The sequence below is a fragment of the Struthio camelus genome, chromosome 27, assembly GCF_040807025.1.
Source record: "Struthio camelus isolate bStrCam1 chromosome 27, bStrCam1.hap1, whole genome shotgun sequence".
Classification (NCBI taxonomy): Eukaryota; Metazoa; Chordata; class Aves; order Struthioniformes; family Struthionidae; genus Struthio; species Struthio camelus.
This window is the reverse complement of record NC_090968.1, coordinates 3,592,137-3,609,324: the sequence shown is the minus strand read 5'-3', so window position 1 is coordinate 3,609,324 and position 17,188 is coordinate 3,592,137. Positions and strand designations below refer to the sequence as shown.

The 17,188-nt window shown below is 40.3% G+C and overlaps 1 protein-coding gene across 5 annotated transcripts in view; it reads right to left on the bottom strand.

The window, feature by feature from the left end:
- LRRTM4 (leucine rich repeat transmembrane neuronal 4) overlaps positions 1 to 4,017 on the bottom strand; it is a 238,293-nt gene extending 234,276 nt beyond the window's left edge. For 3 of the 5 annotated variants that reach the window (XR_692882.2, XR_011136495.1, XM_009665680.2), the window contains exon 1: positions 3,662 to 3,806. The gene's annotated coding sequence lies outside the window, so the exon portion shown is untranslated. Of the gene's footprint in view, positions 1 to 3,661; positions 3,807 to 3,903 lie in introns of those variants that run through there. The other 2 variants (XM_068920877.1, XM_068920879.1) reach the window with 2 other exon arrangements.
- Between the last annotated feature and the right edge of the window lie 13,171 nt (positions 4,018 to 17,188).

Genomic DNA, 17,188 nt, shown 5'->3' with positions numbered 1-17,188 from the left:
AAAAAAAAAAAGGCATTCTTCATCCACCCAACAGCATGGCAACTGCAATGCAATGCAATATAAACTTCCACGTTGTCCCACTAACATGCTTTGTTCCATGGCTAGAAATGAGAGCTGGGAAGACTGTTCCATCTCCAATGCACAAATCAAACCTTTGGCTCAGCCACTGAAAAGGTCAATGAGACTACTTAGTAGCACCAGTTGTGACAGTGGTTTTGCAACTCGTGCATCTGTTTAAGCACATCCTGAAGGAGCATGGCCAGCTAATTGCCGTCCTAAGCATCAGACTGCCACTAGGCAACCTTGGCTGGAATCAGAGCAGCCTGGATTCAAACCAATGCTCTCCAATGAAAGGCTGTGTCAATGCACTCCCCAGGCACTCCCGAGGCAGAGAGATATTTAATTAAAATAACAAGGATTAAGAGACTGTTCCAGCTAGACAATTTTTCAACACAGGACTGACCATGCAGCTCATTAAGAGATTGTTAATGGCACAAGTCGTATCCACGCTACTGAGGATGACACCTTTAAGTAAATTTCTTCCCAGCTATAGGACTCAGCGGGAAGAGGTAGGCATCATCAGGCAGAAGCTGTTGGACTTTACTCCCCATGGAAGTTATTGACACCTCCCATTAGCCTGTTTAGTCCGCTGGTAAACACCTTCGAGACATTTTGCTCAGAATGAGTTAAAGCTTGCAAGTTCTATAGGCTAAAAAAGTGTATATATTCTCTAAGCTATTATATCACATTCTGAATGAAACTGATATGTCCACATTTGATGTGTACAATGTATCTACATAGACACATAGGAGTCTATGTACGTAAATGGTATATGTAGATACTAGATGGCACATCAAATTTTGCTTACCATGTACTTCGTGCAACGCTACTAAAGCAAGGAGGACTGCAGACTGGCACAAAGTTAACTGGCAAGCCTTTCAAAACATGACCTCTTTCAATGCAATATACAGGCAAAAGTAATAATTAGGGGGCACAATTTAGTGATTTCTAAGATATTTATATTGAGTTTTGAAATGTATCTGCGAATGAGTTCCCGCTAAGAACAAGACGATAATTGGACCCCGCCTGCCTGAATTATTTTAGCAGAGTTTACTGGAAAAATGAGCATTCGGGGTGAGCACGGTGGCAGGTGCAGGAGGACAGAGAGACAGAGACAGGCAGACAGTGTGTGTGCGCATGCATTTCAGTCCTCCAAACTAGTCAATTCCCTTGTAACTGAGTGACAACAAAGGCCCAATCCAGCCAGAATCTGCTTCTGCAGTTTCTGACCCACAAAGACTCCTAAACCTTCTTGGTTTGTCTGTTGTGAAGGGCTGTCACAATTCTGGAAGATGACACCCAGTCTCCTTGATGATAGGGTATGCTGAGCAGGACACCAATAGCCACAAACAGCTCAAAAAATGCATCAGCCTTATTCTTTGGTATTTTAAGGCAAAATAATTTTGCTTGCGCTGCTTTTTGGGTGTCGTGCATTTGAAGACCCCCTACAAGCAACAGAGCTTTTTCAGTTCAACAACCTGCACTGGTTAAAGCATGCATTAAAATGCTTTCATGGGATTAGATTTAAGCATTATACATAAATGTTTTGCTGAACTAAAGTCATATTTGGGGTGGCTGGACTAGTCTTTATTTTTTAAACAAGGAAACTTCTGGATGTTAAACAAAAAAATGTGCCCATATGGAAACGGTCCATCCCAACACCCAAAATAAAGCTTATTTATAGCACCCTCAAAGTTGTTTAATGTACAGGACAAATACGAGGGGGAAAAGCTCACTCTTAAATGGCAAAAGAGCGAGCTCTTTATCTTCTGTTATCCAAATAACCACAACGCTAATGAAACAATCACATCCATATTAAAGCTTTTTCCCATAGAGGCACAAAGTAAAGGGTTCCTTTGCTGAGAGGCAACACAGGACATTTGAACCTCGCTTTGGGGATTTTTGTCGTCAGGAGGCTTAACTTTTATTTCTGACAATCTTCTACAATAGTGAAATTAAAATCCTAGTAACAGTATAATTTAGCAGAGTTATCTATACCACGTAGCCTTGGAGGCATCCTCCCTAAGAGGTGTATTAGCACAGCTAAAAAGTCACATCCCTCAACCACATTCTGTACCTAGTAAAACTCTTCTAGAATCCACCATGTAATAAAGGCACAGAAGAAAGCATCTGGTTTTGCTACTCTGTTCGTACAGCAGCTAGCAGAACTGTTGGCATAACCTTACCTCATTACTACATTTTAACTCTTGGTGGGTGCTTCTGCAAGGATAACACTCTTCAATACAGAAAACTGTGAACCAGTCAGCAATAACAATTCTAGTCACAGGATTAAACGCTATCAATTTAGGGTAGTTTTTTAGGAAAATGAGAACATTTCATCGTATCATCCTGAACAGGACTGACTTACTTTTGTTAAGATTCCGCTCCAGTGGAATGATTTCATAAGGCCTACTTTGAGTCAATTTATCTGGGGTATATTCACTTGTTTCTTTTTAATCTGGTCTCATTCACCAAGGCTGAAACTGATACATGATTTAGAAATCAAATGCTGCAAATAAAGCTAGGAGGCATCTTCGTTTCAAGGGCTACTGAACTCAGACCTTGGGTTTTTCTTTTTTCCCCACACACGCACTGCTAGTAAGCTATGAATAAATTAGCAATTGGAGTGTAACGGTTGGAGCAACTTCATTAATATTATTGTCATCCTAGGCAGGCGTGCAACTTCTGACCTTGAGGCTCTAATGTCTTGTGAACTACTGATGGCAATGTATACATTCCAGTTCTCATCTTCAACACTACCCGCTAAGTATTTAATCGTCAACAATTCACGGCCACCAGAATTTGGCTGGTACATTAAAAACAGAGCGCATACAATAAAACACTTCCTGGATTAGAATGTGCTTCTAAACTATCCTTGGATAATCATAAATGTATGGCTGTTTTAATGCAGCACATACAATCAGCAGCACTTTTCTCCTACCTGTATGCACGGTATCATATATACAGCTATGAAAATAAAAGCTCTTAGCAGCTAAACAAAGATGTAGAAGGAAGATGGCACTCTCTCCATTTAGCAGGTGAAGAACTGAGACATCTAAGGATTGACATGCCCAAAGTCTCAGAAACAGACTTTGAATTGAACCTGTATCTTTTTAGACCCCATCCACTGTACCTACATCTACCCTTCTTGTAGTCTAACAACCCAAGCTCCCAAGTTCTGAATACACAAGAAAACTGGAGGATATGGCTACATTCCCTAACTATGCTCTACATTAAACGTTGTAGGTGAAGAGCCACATTAACCATCAACCACAGAAAAAAGGAGGGGGCACAAACATGGGATGGGATAGGATGAGAGGCAGTGAACAAAAGTCACGACATAGGAAATGACAATTAGATGTAAGGAAGCTTGTTTGCATCGTGGGATAGCTGCACACTAGAACAGGTTGCCCAGAGAGGTGGCAGAAGCTCCACCCTTGGAGATACTCAAAACTAGAATGGACAAGGTCCTGAGCAACCTAATTTACCTAACCTGCTTTGAGCAGTAGGGTTTGGGCTAGGTCCTTTCTAGTGTCAATTATGTAATTGCTATGAAAGGAAACTAAGCACCTGGAATTTTAAAAGTGAATTACACACATACCTTAATGCTTTGGTAAAATTCTGTCAGGAACCAGTCAGCGTTTTCAGCAAAGGAACATCTATGTAAGTCAGGACTGAAGTTTCTCATATGAAGTTCTCACATTAAAAGATAGGTTTTTCAAATGTGCAGTACCCACAAATACAGTCTGAAATGCAAAAAGAAAACTCTCAGCACTCAGTAAGTTGCATTCTTTCAAAACTCAGAATGACGGTATGGGTGAATAAACAGGATATGAAACTTACCGCAGTTAATTCTCATTTCCTCGAAAGATTCCAGTTGATTTTAATTGGATCTTACATAATCTCTACCTAAGTTTATTCAAAATAGGAAGCCTCCCTAAAATACTTATTTTTTTTAAATCAATGTTTATTCCATCCTATGTATACAACACAACCCAGAATACCGTAAGCATTAACCCTTGCTAAGGTTGTTTGTTTGTTCTGGAGTTTAGAAAGGCTGTCTTGAGTTCTCTCTGTTGCTGCCCTACTTCCTCTGCACCTTAAACCCTGTTCAGAAGTTTCCGATCTATTTAGCAGATTCATGACCCAGAAGATTGGCTGAATAGAGGCCTACTGTAAGGACTTGGATTGACTGCTAACTCCACTGCCTTTAGCACTAGGGTGTTTTCTAACTGAGATCAATAGGAGTAGGAAAAGACTGGCCTCCAACTAACTATATTTTGAAATTTATGCAGGGCTCAGAGATTCATTCACTTTTGCAAACAGTTTACAGAACTGTCCTTAAAAGACAAGAGAGGGGGCAGACTTCTAAATAAGATTTGAAAAAAAAAAAAAAAAAAAGACCTACTCCTACAAACCAACCCCTCCCACCTCCTCAACTCCTACCTTAGGTGCAGAGACCACACTGGAGGCATCTTTCAGAATTCTCCCACATCAACAGGAAAACTTTGCTTTGCTGCTCCTCACTATTGTACCTTCATCAGAGAGGTTAAAGCCTTGTCCAGAACACACTCTCCAACTGCTGAGCATCCTTACAGCCCCTCACAAAATCAAACCTCACTTCCCCAAAGTAGTTACCAAGGAAGCCTCTTCTACAAGCACAGATTGCACTCGAAATAAATTGAACACACTGTTCGTTGCGCCTTACTGTAAATCCTCTGGATGTCGTAAGAACAAAAATGAAAATGAGACCTAATGCTGATTTACAGAATCATTAATCTGAGTATGTGGATGTTGTTATTACAAGTGGAATGTATTTGCAGGCAACTTGGGCCAAATTCAGATTTGAGTTACACAGGAGTAAAGCCTGAGTGGCTCAGGACACACACCTGCTTCCCTGCATCCCCATGTGCTCACAAGAGCTGCGGAAAAACTTACTCTCTTTAGAAATAAACTCTATACACATTTTGCCACAGGCTTTCCAGTATTTCTCACTCTCTTTACAAATGGCACTGGCATGAAAACAAGATCTTCAGAGTTCCTCGGCTCCCGCTGCTTATTGCCCACCTGGAGTCAGAACTTCTCTGGTGGTGACACAGCAGCAAGGGGTAGTTTTACAGCCAGGATTCTTCTTGCCCTGAGACCTCTGGTTATTATCTATCTTTTATGACGTTTCTGGATAAAACCTTCTTAGAGCTCTGTAACTGTAAGAAACAAATAACAGGGTACGCGCTGCCAGCTTGCAGCAAGACTACCTGCTGATTTGATCCTATCAGTTTCTCACGAGTCAGGCAAGTTTTGGTCAAGACAGTTACTTTGACACAGAACCCATCTAAAATATTGACAGCTGCTGGCAGTCTTTCACTATCTGTTAGATTGTTATTACATTTGGCTCTGCTGTGAGAAGGCCCATGCACAGCGAAAACTCTTACCCAACTCCTCCGAGACAGAGCTCTGAAGCACTCTCCCTAGAGAACTGCACCTGCATCACTGTCTCCCGCTCACTTACTATGGGTCTTATCATTCCCCGTGATAAGACACACTGGCTTTTCATCTCCTGCCAGCAAGTCAGCCTCATACTTGCTACAAGATAACTAGCGGTAAAGCAGATCATTAGGTTTCGGGCTAGCATATTTCATATGACTCCTTCCAGGAAATTTATTTAAAATAGGCATGTGTGTGTGTGTGTGTGTGTGTGTGTGTGTGTGTGTGTGTATACGTATGTGTATATACATACACACACACACACACACACACACAAGTAAGACTTAAGAGAAAAGAACCACAAACAAATTTTCAAATGCAATTGTTTAATCATTAAAAAGTGGAAAATCAAACTGTTTTAAAATCTAAAGAGTACAGAAAAATACAGAAAAATAGGGATAAAGCTATTAAAAAACATATTAGCAAAACAAAGGGAGCCTTAAAGTACCAGCAACGCTCACCTCTGTTATCTATATGGCTGCCAGAGGAAATGCTTTGTTATTTAAAAACCGGTGCGTAATTGTCTGTACAATTTCATCCTCCAGGACTTAAGACTGTTCTAAACCACAAAGCCTTGGTCGTAGAGAAAGGAGAACCGTACTGTAGTTGAAAACTACTTCCCCTTTAGTATTCTGCTCTGTGTATACTTGTTTTGAGTAAAAGCAAGCAATCACACAGTCTAGGAGACTGTCACTGATGAACCCTGAAATAGCCATTTAGCAAAAACTACAAGCAAAAGCAAAAAATAAAGGTCATTTATTTAATTTCAAAATTCACCTTACTCCTTGCATTGAACTAAATACGCTATAAGGGTGAAAATTAATTGAAGTTGATGCACATCCTGCCAGCCAGGAAAAAGAATCTTTTACTGGTGTCTAACCTTTTTTATTTTCATGGCAATGTCTGCATTTTCTCACTTTAAAACACAAACAAGTCAACGTAAGCATGGCTGGAAGGCTAAGATGATTATGGGATAATTTGTGTTTGCAAGGTAAAACAAAATCAATTGCAATTGTTTAGGAACCAAGCATATTAAATGGTGGTGAAAGGACATTTACTGGACTTTTACAAAATGGCTTTTTAAAATCCCAATAACGACAAAGGGTAGACTGACAAAAACCCTTAGGAACTATTTTAGAAACGTACACACTACCCTATCCAGAGGGCTAAAGGAGGGAGTCATCTCTATCTGCTACAAATGTATCTTGAGAACACTTAAAAACAAATTGCAAAAAAGAAAAAGCCAATCCTCCCTAGGAAACACTGAGCAAGAGAGAAAGAGAGAGAGAGTGCAAAAGAGAGAGAAAGAGAGAAAGAAAGAGAAAGGGAGACAGATTGGTTCAGGAAATCAATCTAATTCTCTGTTATGCCAGATTAAATACAGACTTACTCAATTCACTTCAGATTAATCATGCTTTTCAGGTAAACATGACAACTGTCATCTTGGGTGATACACGAGGTACTGAATCAGCTGTTTCTCACACTGAAATCACGACCTCTCGTTCACGGCCTGAAAAGCCCAGATCTCCTACCTGCGCCTGCAACAAACCCAACGCTCTCCCCACTGACCGGATACACACAGACAAACTGGGGGCACCCACGCCCTAGCTGGGGGCACCACACCACAAACACGAGGCAGGGTTATTCAGTCTCCTATTATAACCACAGACAATTGCTTACTGCATCGTTGCATAGTGGAAATCTCATCTTCAAGAAGATTCATCATTTTTTCTCGAACTCTGGGACGCCTCTGTTCATTGGCAATATATAAATGCATTACAAGAGACAACACAGGGCCGAGGGACATTTTTCTGTCATGCTATCTAGCTGCGAGCGTAAAAGTTTTCTGAGGCATGGCTGACCCGTGCAAAAAAAGCAGAACGGAGGGAGACTGGAGCCAGCCATTAAATCTCTTGCCAGAATTCGAAGCAGTAGAGTCCTGTCAGCACAGCACTCTATCTACACTAATTAGCTTCGCTGAGTGGCAGAACTAATTAGCCTGCTCACTACCCTACCACTACTGTACCGTTTTTAGACAAATCAACTTGCTCTGACTTGCTTCGCACAGCGTGGGTACAACCTACAAGACACATACGCTAGCAGAGTTTGCAACACGCTAAGAAAACTGTGTACAGGGATTCACACAGTGTCCTTTTTAGCACTAACAGGACAGCGATTACTGGATTGCAACCAGTAGGGACAAACAGGAAAAACAGCCTAGCAATTTCTAGTTGGAAATACTAATTCCAATTGCAGCCACTCTTAGCATATCCTCTTCTCTCACGCTCACCTCTGCTTCTCCCTGACTGTTCACGCTGCTTAGCCCGGGTGTTCTCTGCAAGCCCCAGAGTTGCTTCGCTGGACAGATGAAAGGTTCATTTGCATGCCTGTAGCAGCTCTAGTGGAATTAATATTGGTCTCATTATCTTAGCTTAGGACGTACAAGCCACTGGTTTTGCAATGCATACTGATGCAGTAATGTGAGAAGAAGAAAGAAAAGAAAGATAGCTATTTTCATTAGGAACGATTCTGTAAGAAATGGCAAAGTGTTGAAGAAACCCTAGAAAAGAGAGAGTTAATCAGGAGTAATATCTTGAAAACTAATAGCACCTAATGCAATTTATTAAAAGAAATCTGTTAAAGTATCCAGTCTACGCCACAGTAGTTTTAATTAAAATATGAAAGAGAAGTGAAATCATTTATCCAAATCACTCCTTTTAAAGGTAGTGGATTTGGATGAAATAGGGCCCTATATAGCACTGCAATGTCCATTTCCATACATCTGCACCATGGTCATTACCAAGTCCAAGACTTAAAAATTCAAGAGACTACTTAAAAAAAGACTTATTGGTTGCCATTGTTTAATGAGCCTTTAGGATTTAGTTAAGTCAGCCTTTTCAAACTTTTGTCCCACAATTACATAGAAAAAATTCACTATCTTGAGGGGGGAAAAAGAAGATTTTAATGTACATCAAGTAGTGTAGCAGTTTGGACATTAAGAGAACTAATGATGATTATCATGGCACTTCTCTGTGACAGGGTAAGTTGTCCGTAGTGAACTCCTGCAGGAGAGGGAAGGGGAGGTTCAACACGCGAACTTCACCAGCGAGACCGTGAGTCCGCTCTGCTTCACCAAGCGTCTATTCATATAGGCAACGTGCCCTCAAACAAAGGCCCCTACAACCTGAGCTAAAGTAATACTTCTGTTTCATAGGTGCCATAAGTAGGCTTTTATTCTTCATGCAGAGGGACGCCCCGAGAAAAACTGATAAAGCCAAACACTGAGAACTTACAGCGAATCAAGGTGTTCCCCATTCACTAATCATGATGCCACCTCTTGAGACCGTGTGGCATACAAATTTAAAGGCCCGATTCACAGCACATTCAAATCAATAATTCCCTTCATTGATTTCAATGGATCTAGACCAAGCCCATCAGTATGCTAAGAAATACCTAACAAAATAGGATTTACGGCTGACTGCACAATTAAGAAATGTACCAATTGTTTAATGATTGATGAGGGATATGTCAGATAAATTATTTGCCCAATCATACTGGTCCATCTGTTACAGAATTTTCCATGTAACAGCAGAAAGAAATTAATTCTCTCTAGCTCCTATACAGAAATATTCTAAATTGTGCATCTCAGCTCTTCTTATAAAGAAGCCCAGCATCATTATTTCTGTCATCCAAGTACCAACACTGCGGTGCAAGTGGAAGGGTCTTCACAAGCCTTAACTTTAAGGTCATAAGATGCCTAAATTAGCAGTTTAGTCTCCCAGTGTGGTCAGTGAAAGGAGTGACGGGCTACTCCAAAGGCAATTCACAACTCAGTCTTTTTTCAGAGGCTGTAAATTAGAGAGAGCGTTTCTATCACTAGTTGATGGTGTCCAAACCTAAGTGACGTGAATGCCCCCTTAAAATGACTTTCTCAAGTCATCTAGCAGGACACTGGCGGAATCAACAACAAAATTCAGGATTTTTGAGTCACAGACTTCAGCGTGTCCACAGGACTCAACTGTGTGTTTGGGTTACATGGAGTCGGATACCAGTTCTTCACGCAACTTCAGTCGCCTCAATTCCAAATTCCACTGATGCGTGTTAGATCAAAATGAGTTTGAATTTAACAACATTCCGTTTTCAGTAACATTGAAACTGCATCACTTATTCTTTCTTTTCTCAACATACTTTTTGCCTCAGAATTAACTGTTTGTTCCCTCTCTATTTTCCTTTAAAAGCATCATCCATCTTTTCCATTACATTCCTACTCCACTTCCTCTGAAAGCTTGACTCACCATATGTACCTTCCTTCAAAAATCTTCCGCCTCCTGAACCTGTCCGGATTTCTCAATATGAGAAGATGACTTTGAACGAAGCAATGCAGGGCTTAAAATACTAACTCCCATGAGGACATTTATTCCTAGAAAGATAACCCTACCTAAAATCAAATTCTTCCAAATTAGCAATGCATTCCAACGTTGTTGGGCAGTGACACTGCTGAAGTTAAAGCATCACGATTTTACATAGAACATTCCACACCTGTTTTTAAGTATTTTTCAGGATTTTTTTTAAATATGACAGAGAGCTTTCTCCCCTGCCATGCAGAGATTTATGAAACATCAGAGTTTATAAGACTGTTCCAACATCAGAAATAAAAATCCTACTAGCGACAGGAGGAAGATCACCGAGACACAGTGTTCAGCTGAACAGTGCAACGTTCAGAATCAAAGCTGTAAAACGTAACCTCCCTGAATGTGCAGTGCGGTGCCTATTTGTTTTATCAAAACACAACAATAGCTGGCAGTGGTTTAGAACAGGAAGAGAAGAATTTCTCAATTGTCTGAAAACAGAGAGAGAATATAAGTAGGCAAAATATAAACATCTAACCTTCTTTCTAGTCTGGGGATGACAATTCTGTCCTGAGAAAAAGGCTGCCCTGATTTGCTCTAGATTTCAGTTAGGGCAAAATTTTACCTCAGACATTTCACAACGACAGAGACAGCATCATCTCTGTGTAACACTAGGATTTAGAGGTCTCCAGATTCAGGGTGGTATCCCCAGTCTGCCTCCAGCCAAATATTCTTTGCTGTATTTCAGAACCACCTGCATTTCTACACAGAGAAAAATCCAAAACAGTCACTTGGCCTATTATAACCTACTACACTCGCTTGTCCTTTTTAATTCATCTTTCTTTCTCCCTTGACTCCACGAGACAGTTCTTTATAGCTGATGAAAGTTTCACGAGATGTAGAAAGGAGAGATTGAAAGCATCACAGTAAAGAATGATTAGGCAAAAACAGGATTTAGCCTAGGACTGAGTAAGTCAGTGGGCTAGATTTACTTACGCTGAGTCAGGGAAGTATAAATCACTTCACCCTACACAAAATATTTCAGATAGCAGCACTTTCTCTATCTTCCCTCAAGATTTTTTCGGCTTGCAGCTGAGGTGAGTAGGAATTGCTGAGATGGAGGCACTGAAAGGTGACAAATCAACCTGACTGTCCCTCCTCCAATGCTGCCATCACCTCTTTTGTGGACTTTCTCTCAAAGGCCTCTAGCAAAGAAGCGTATCAGGTATTTGACTGTACCTATCTCATAGCGGGAAGACGGACTCCAAATACAGGTAAGCAGATTGAATACCTGGTTTCTGCGAAGTACCAGTTCTCTGTGAACTAATCCTAAATTACGTATATAGGTAAAGATCAAGGATTCAAAGGACAAGCAAGGAAACATAATGCTACGCAAATCCAAAATGGATTTAGGATAGCGTTTCTAACTAGTATGCAGCTTCCATAGCTGTTTGTGACATACAAGTTTTTCACAGCAAATGCTAGGTCTACATGTTGAGTTTCTGTTAGCGGCGAGCAGATCCAACAAAGCACTTCATATGCTACTTAGCTGCAAGCAAGCTAACTTCTCTGAGTCAGCCCGCATGCTTAACATTAAGAAAGCTTTGGGTTTTGGCTAAGCTTAAGTATATCCCAAGTAACTTTTCAAAAAAATACGCTAATTAAACTAATGACCACTAGAAATCACCAAATGGTTTCCAATTATACGGATACAGCCGTAAGGCTTCGAATTTATTTTGAACGCAAGAATGACGATGACTATTAGAAGAAATAAATCCCACAGACTGAAGATAAAGTGGTTTTGAAAAAATGGTGATTCAAGAATTTTTAGATTTGATCCAATGTCACCAAGGACAATGGAAAGATTTCTACTGATGCTCCTTGCCACTGGATTAGACTATGAGCAAAGATGAACTCTGAAATACTCGAACTAACTATTAGAGTTCCCCCAGTCTCTTCTTACTGTCAATAACAACTTGGTCCCTATCCCCCAGCATACCTTTATATGTACACGCATATGCATAAACACACACACAAATGTTCAGGTACTACCAGTGCTGTTAAAAGGGCAAAAAACAAGCCCCCTAAAACCTAGGACATGTCACCAGAAGTCTGTAGTCACCATCTGCCACAGAAGGTCTTGTCTTAATTCCATCTGCTCTGAATTTTTTTCTTCCCAGCCCTGCCTGGTCAAGTCAGAGGCACTGAGAATCCAAAGGCTGAAAAAGAAGGTCAAGTGACTTTGTATTTGCTTTTAGTATTTTTCTCTTTCCCCTTTGGAAAGCAAAGATCATCACTTTTTAAAACTCTGGATCACACATGGAAGTAGTGTGGGTCAGACAAGAAATATAAGATGATAAAAGATTCCTGCGCCACGTATTCATCCTTGAAATTAACTCTCCGTAATGAGCTGGACTATACTGCCAGTGTTGTTGCACCGGGTAGGAACTAGACTTGGTTTTATCTGTTGCTTTTTCTCTTGAGGGGAGGAAATGATGGGGAAAGACAAGGAGATGAGGGAGAAAAATTCATGCTGTCTGGTCCTGACATACTAATGCTGAGAGATGTAGCACCACTGACAAAATACTGCTTTTTTCAACTTAGCTCACATCATTTGAGAAACCAGTGTAGCAATGCCTAAAGAAAAAGTTTTGTTGGCATATGCTGTAGCTCTACAGGGAAAATAGGCCGACAGAGTTATGCAGAAGTAATTATAAAAGCATAGATGTGTCGTTGCTTTCCTTCAGCTCTCGAATCTACTAACTCACATCATTATCCCTACTCCCTTCCCTATTACCTCCAAATTCCATCTAGGAACAACACAAAAGAACTTTGACAAATTAAAAGAAGTTTATTTTTTCATCTGATTACTCGCTCCTTATTCCTACAAATACAAATTAGATTTAGCAGCAGTGCACAGGAACCAGATTAACACTAAAATGATCGCCCAAATCTCCAGCCGTAATTCAGCATCCAGGTGAGTAACTTGCACAAAACACCTGGGTGCCTCTCATACACACTCACGCACACAGCCAGGCGGTGGTACACACAACAGCAACACTCTCTTATCAGAATGGTAGTCAATGCATAGTTAGAAACGCTTCCTGAACTCGATTGCTTCATACCCCTCACTTCTATTTCAGCAAATTTAAGACACTGACTGGAAGAGAGGAACACAGACAGCTGTGAAACGCTTCCAAAGCGGTTAGCAAGGCGGGACATACCCTTTTGATTTAAAAGGCTGCTTAGTTCAGGTCATCGGCAAAGACTGTGCAACCCAGCGTTCACTAAATCAGCCTCCTCCAAACCAAGCCCCTGGTGACAAAGGGATCCTGCAGCATCCCATCCGGGCAGGAAGAGCAGAGTGCCGCAGAGCACCTACTAACCGTGTTCTAGTCTCACTGTTTGTCGTAACAAAGGATCCCCAGGGAAGTGTATGGTTTCTACATTATTTGCTTGAATCTGGCAGCTACAACGTGTTTCAGCAAAGCCGACTGACTGTAGAAGGTTGTTGTCTGCACAGGTAAAAGCTGGTTCTAAAAAAACAGGTTACATAAGAGAGGTTAATTTCCAATTAAGCTAGAATGGCCTCATTTTAGGTATGTGATTAAATTAGTCATCAATCACAATATGTATTTTGAAATAAATTCTGACACCTAATTTAACAATGTATAACCCTCAGAACTAACACGATATGATTATTTCTACCTTTTAAATATTTTTTCTTTTCAGAAATCATATCAAGTTACATCTCAGGACAGTGAATCTCAGCAGCTGTGACCTTCGGATGTGGTGGCAAGTGTACGAGTAGAAAAGTGGTGTACTGCATGTGAGCCTTGTTAGATTTTCATAGTAAGACATGCAGAACAGGCTACTACAGTTCTTTTGTTTATAAACTAATCCTGCTGCTGGTAATAGGATTAGCATCAAGAACAGATGCAGAGTAATTCACATTGCATTTCTTCCAGATACAAAACTATACAGAATGGTTATTCTAACAGTGACAGTAAAGACCAATTAATGCCTGTAGTTATCTCAAGCACAATGAGGACACACAACCATGTCCTGGTGGGCATTCTAGCGTAAGTACATTTACAGGAGTGAGAATGCTGGTACGCAGACAAAGTAGGTGCAGTCACTGCTAGACTACAATGGCAGGGCCCAGAAGACCAAAATGTTCCGTAAGATATGCTCCTTTTTAAAAGGAAAGTTCAGGTTATTAAGGTATTTTTGGACCGTCATACTGCAGAGACAAGATCTTTGCTATTGACTGGTTTCAGGCTGCTTAAAAAAAAATACCACTTCTTCAAATTACATTTCTATTAAAGTCTATACACCTATAATATCTTTATGTCACTCCTGGTTGCAATCTGCTCTCTAAAATTTCTCCTATCCTGCTTCCCGACAAACTGTTGACCAGTAGACATAACTAACGTATTTTCAAGCAACCCACAAAAACAGAAATCACAATTTAAAGAGACTGCAATTTTTGCTTAATAAACGGTCAACACAGTTCTCTTGAGAGAACTGCACAGATTTCACCTTCAAAAAAAGTAAATTTCTCATGCGAGCACGCTATTGATTTAATTGCGGTTCAATTATTTTCACATGGTAAATATGACTATGCTGTTTGACTGCAACAAAACAATATCGTGTCTTCAGTTATGAAACCTGGCAGTACCAAAACATGAACTGCTTTCAGATTGATCGGACAGACACGGGGAAGGTACTCAGCAAGTTCTTGACACTAGTCTCAAGGAACACAGCCAATATCAGCAACAGCAACATGTACCTGAGCCCAGATACAGAGCAATAGCAAAGCTGTACTAGTGTTTTACCAGACAGGCCCATCTCCATTTTTCATCTTCTATATATAGTAAGAAAATATGGGCTCAATTCTATATTCAACGAATTTTGTATGGCTTCATTTAGTAAAACAGACTTATAGACTTCCACTAGTGGAGAAAATCTACCTTAAAAATATATTTTTAAGTATTGAGGTGGAGATATAGTTACCTTTATGTGCAAGAAATAAGTAAAACTCAGAAATGCCGAGCTTAAGTATTCTGGAAAGATGGAGTAAAATCCCAGGGAGCAAGGGGGGAACTAAACTAAAAAACAAAACATAAAAGATAATTCAGCTGCTTTTGTTTTGCCTCCCAAGTATTACCAGTGCATCCTAAAGCTTTTGTTTGAAATCACGTGAGTAAGAAGGGGGGGGGGGGGAAGGGGGGGAGGTTCCTGTTTTTAATTGAAATCTAATGTTGCCACGTAATCACTGCTTTGGGCAGCTAAGGCTCTAAAAAAGGCCGCATTAAACAGACGTTTGGATACAGTGGGGTTAACTACAGAACATACGTGACTTAACGTGGGGCCAGGACTCCTTTCTGGATAGACAAACCTTGTAGCAAAAAAGACTGATTATGGCTCTGGTCGACAATTAACATTAACAGATCACGGCTCTGGTTGACAATCAAGGTTAACCTCTCGGGCAGCCTGTTATCCCCAGGTCCCTTGCTAGACGTTAGTACCCATTGTTAGGAGTCAACAGGAGAGAAAGTCTGCATGTACTTCCTCCAAGCCAGTTCCTAGTCTGAAATCTTAGCCCAGACCATGTAAGCATGTCTAACAGGTTAGAAAGTGAAGGGGACAGCCAAGTTCAGGCATCTGCTCTACCAAACGTCCATCCTGGGTCTAGGGAGCGTAAAACGGTGAAGAACAGCTGCGGTGGGGACAGCTGCAGAACAGAAAAATCAATCAGTCTCCAACCTGGCAACGTTATCATGGGATTACTTCACTTAACATAGCTCTGACTGACAGTATATTTCTACAGAAATTCACAAATCTTCCAGGCCACAGGATAGGTGTCCTTACAGATTGCACAAGTCTAATCGCTTGCGGCATCAGGGCCTGTCTGGTTTAACTCCTGGAGTTCTAGATGGAAAATAATGATTGTAAATATAATAAAAATAAAAGTTTCCCTTAAGGTGCCATATGCTTATTAATGAAAATAATAAAAGGAAGGAGCATGGAGCTGAAAAAGGTACTGCTTTCAGATAAGCCACATTCAAATATAAAATGTCTTTTCAGTTTTGTTATAATCCAGGTACAGTGCACAGAGAGAAGCAATCATTTTGATTCCTTCTTTAATTTAATCTATCATTTCACACCACAATGCCTTAGGAGGGTGAGCCAGCCAGACATACTGTCAATAAATGGGAATTGAGGTCAAGTTCTCTCTTAGGGAATTTGAGTTCTTGTACAAATCCTGTAAATTGGAACCACAATCTCAAGTTATTATCCACATTTTGGCTAAAGAATTAATAAATAATACTTGGTATTTCCAGCATGCGCCTCACTGAAGGAGCTCTGTGATACATCAAATGATTTTTAATTAATTAAGCCTTCCATGGGCAGAGTATTACAAACATTTTATGACTTAAATCAGATTGACCAGTGCTAATTACATTAAAGAACCTCATAGAGGACCCATCTGAAATCAAAATCCATGGTGTTAAGGCCTGTATATACGCTAAAAAAGGACAGACTTTTGAAGAACCTGAAACTTAAACACAGAAGATACATCATTTTTTCTCCTGTCTCTGTGTATTATCCTTGTTTACAGATGGAGAACTGACATGCAGAGGTACAGGGCAAAATTCTGAAATAAATAATAATATTTTAATGCAACGAGTATAAATTTAGGTGTCTAACTTAGTATTTTGATTTGTAATAAATGACTTAGACTGTCAAAAGTGCTGAGCAAGCTCCACATTTAATAAATGCTAAGCACGTATCAATTCTGAAAAATCAGGCCATGTATTTCAGGGTTTATGTAAGCTTCTATTTTTCCATCTCGTTCATGCAAGCGCCACACAAAAGTTACACAGTCTGCTTATAACAAAGTTTTCAGGAGTGACAGATAATGACTTCTCAGCATCACCTTCAACTATGGACCGGCTTCAAGCAGGAATGCCTCGTAACTTCAGGCCATTCAATAGCGTGCAACTATTCACCAGTAGCTTACCCAAACAAGGGATGACCCACTTCAAATTTACTTACCACGCAAAATGAGGAATAGCACAAGACAGGATGGAGATTTCATTTACAAAAATATCGGTGAAGCCTGGTCCTTCAACTCCTAGCTATTCCTTTTTAAAATGCTAAGTATTTTTTTTTTTTAAAGGCACACGCTTTGTAGGAAATTTGCTTCTTGTGCATTGAGATTCCCCGATTCAAAGATCTATTTTATTCTCTGGAGGGATGCCACATGTGTAACCAATGAAAGTCTATGC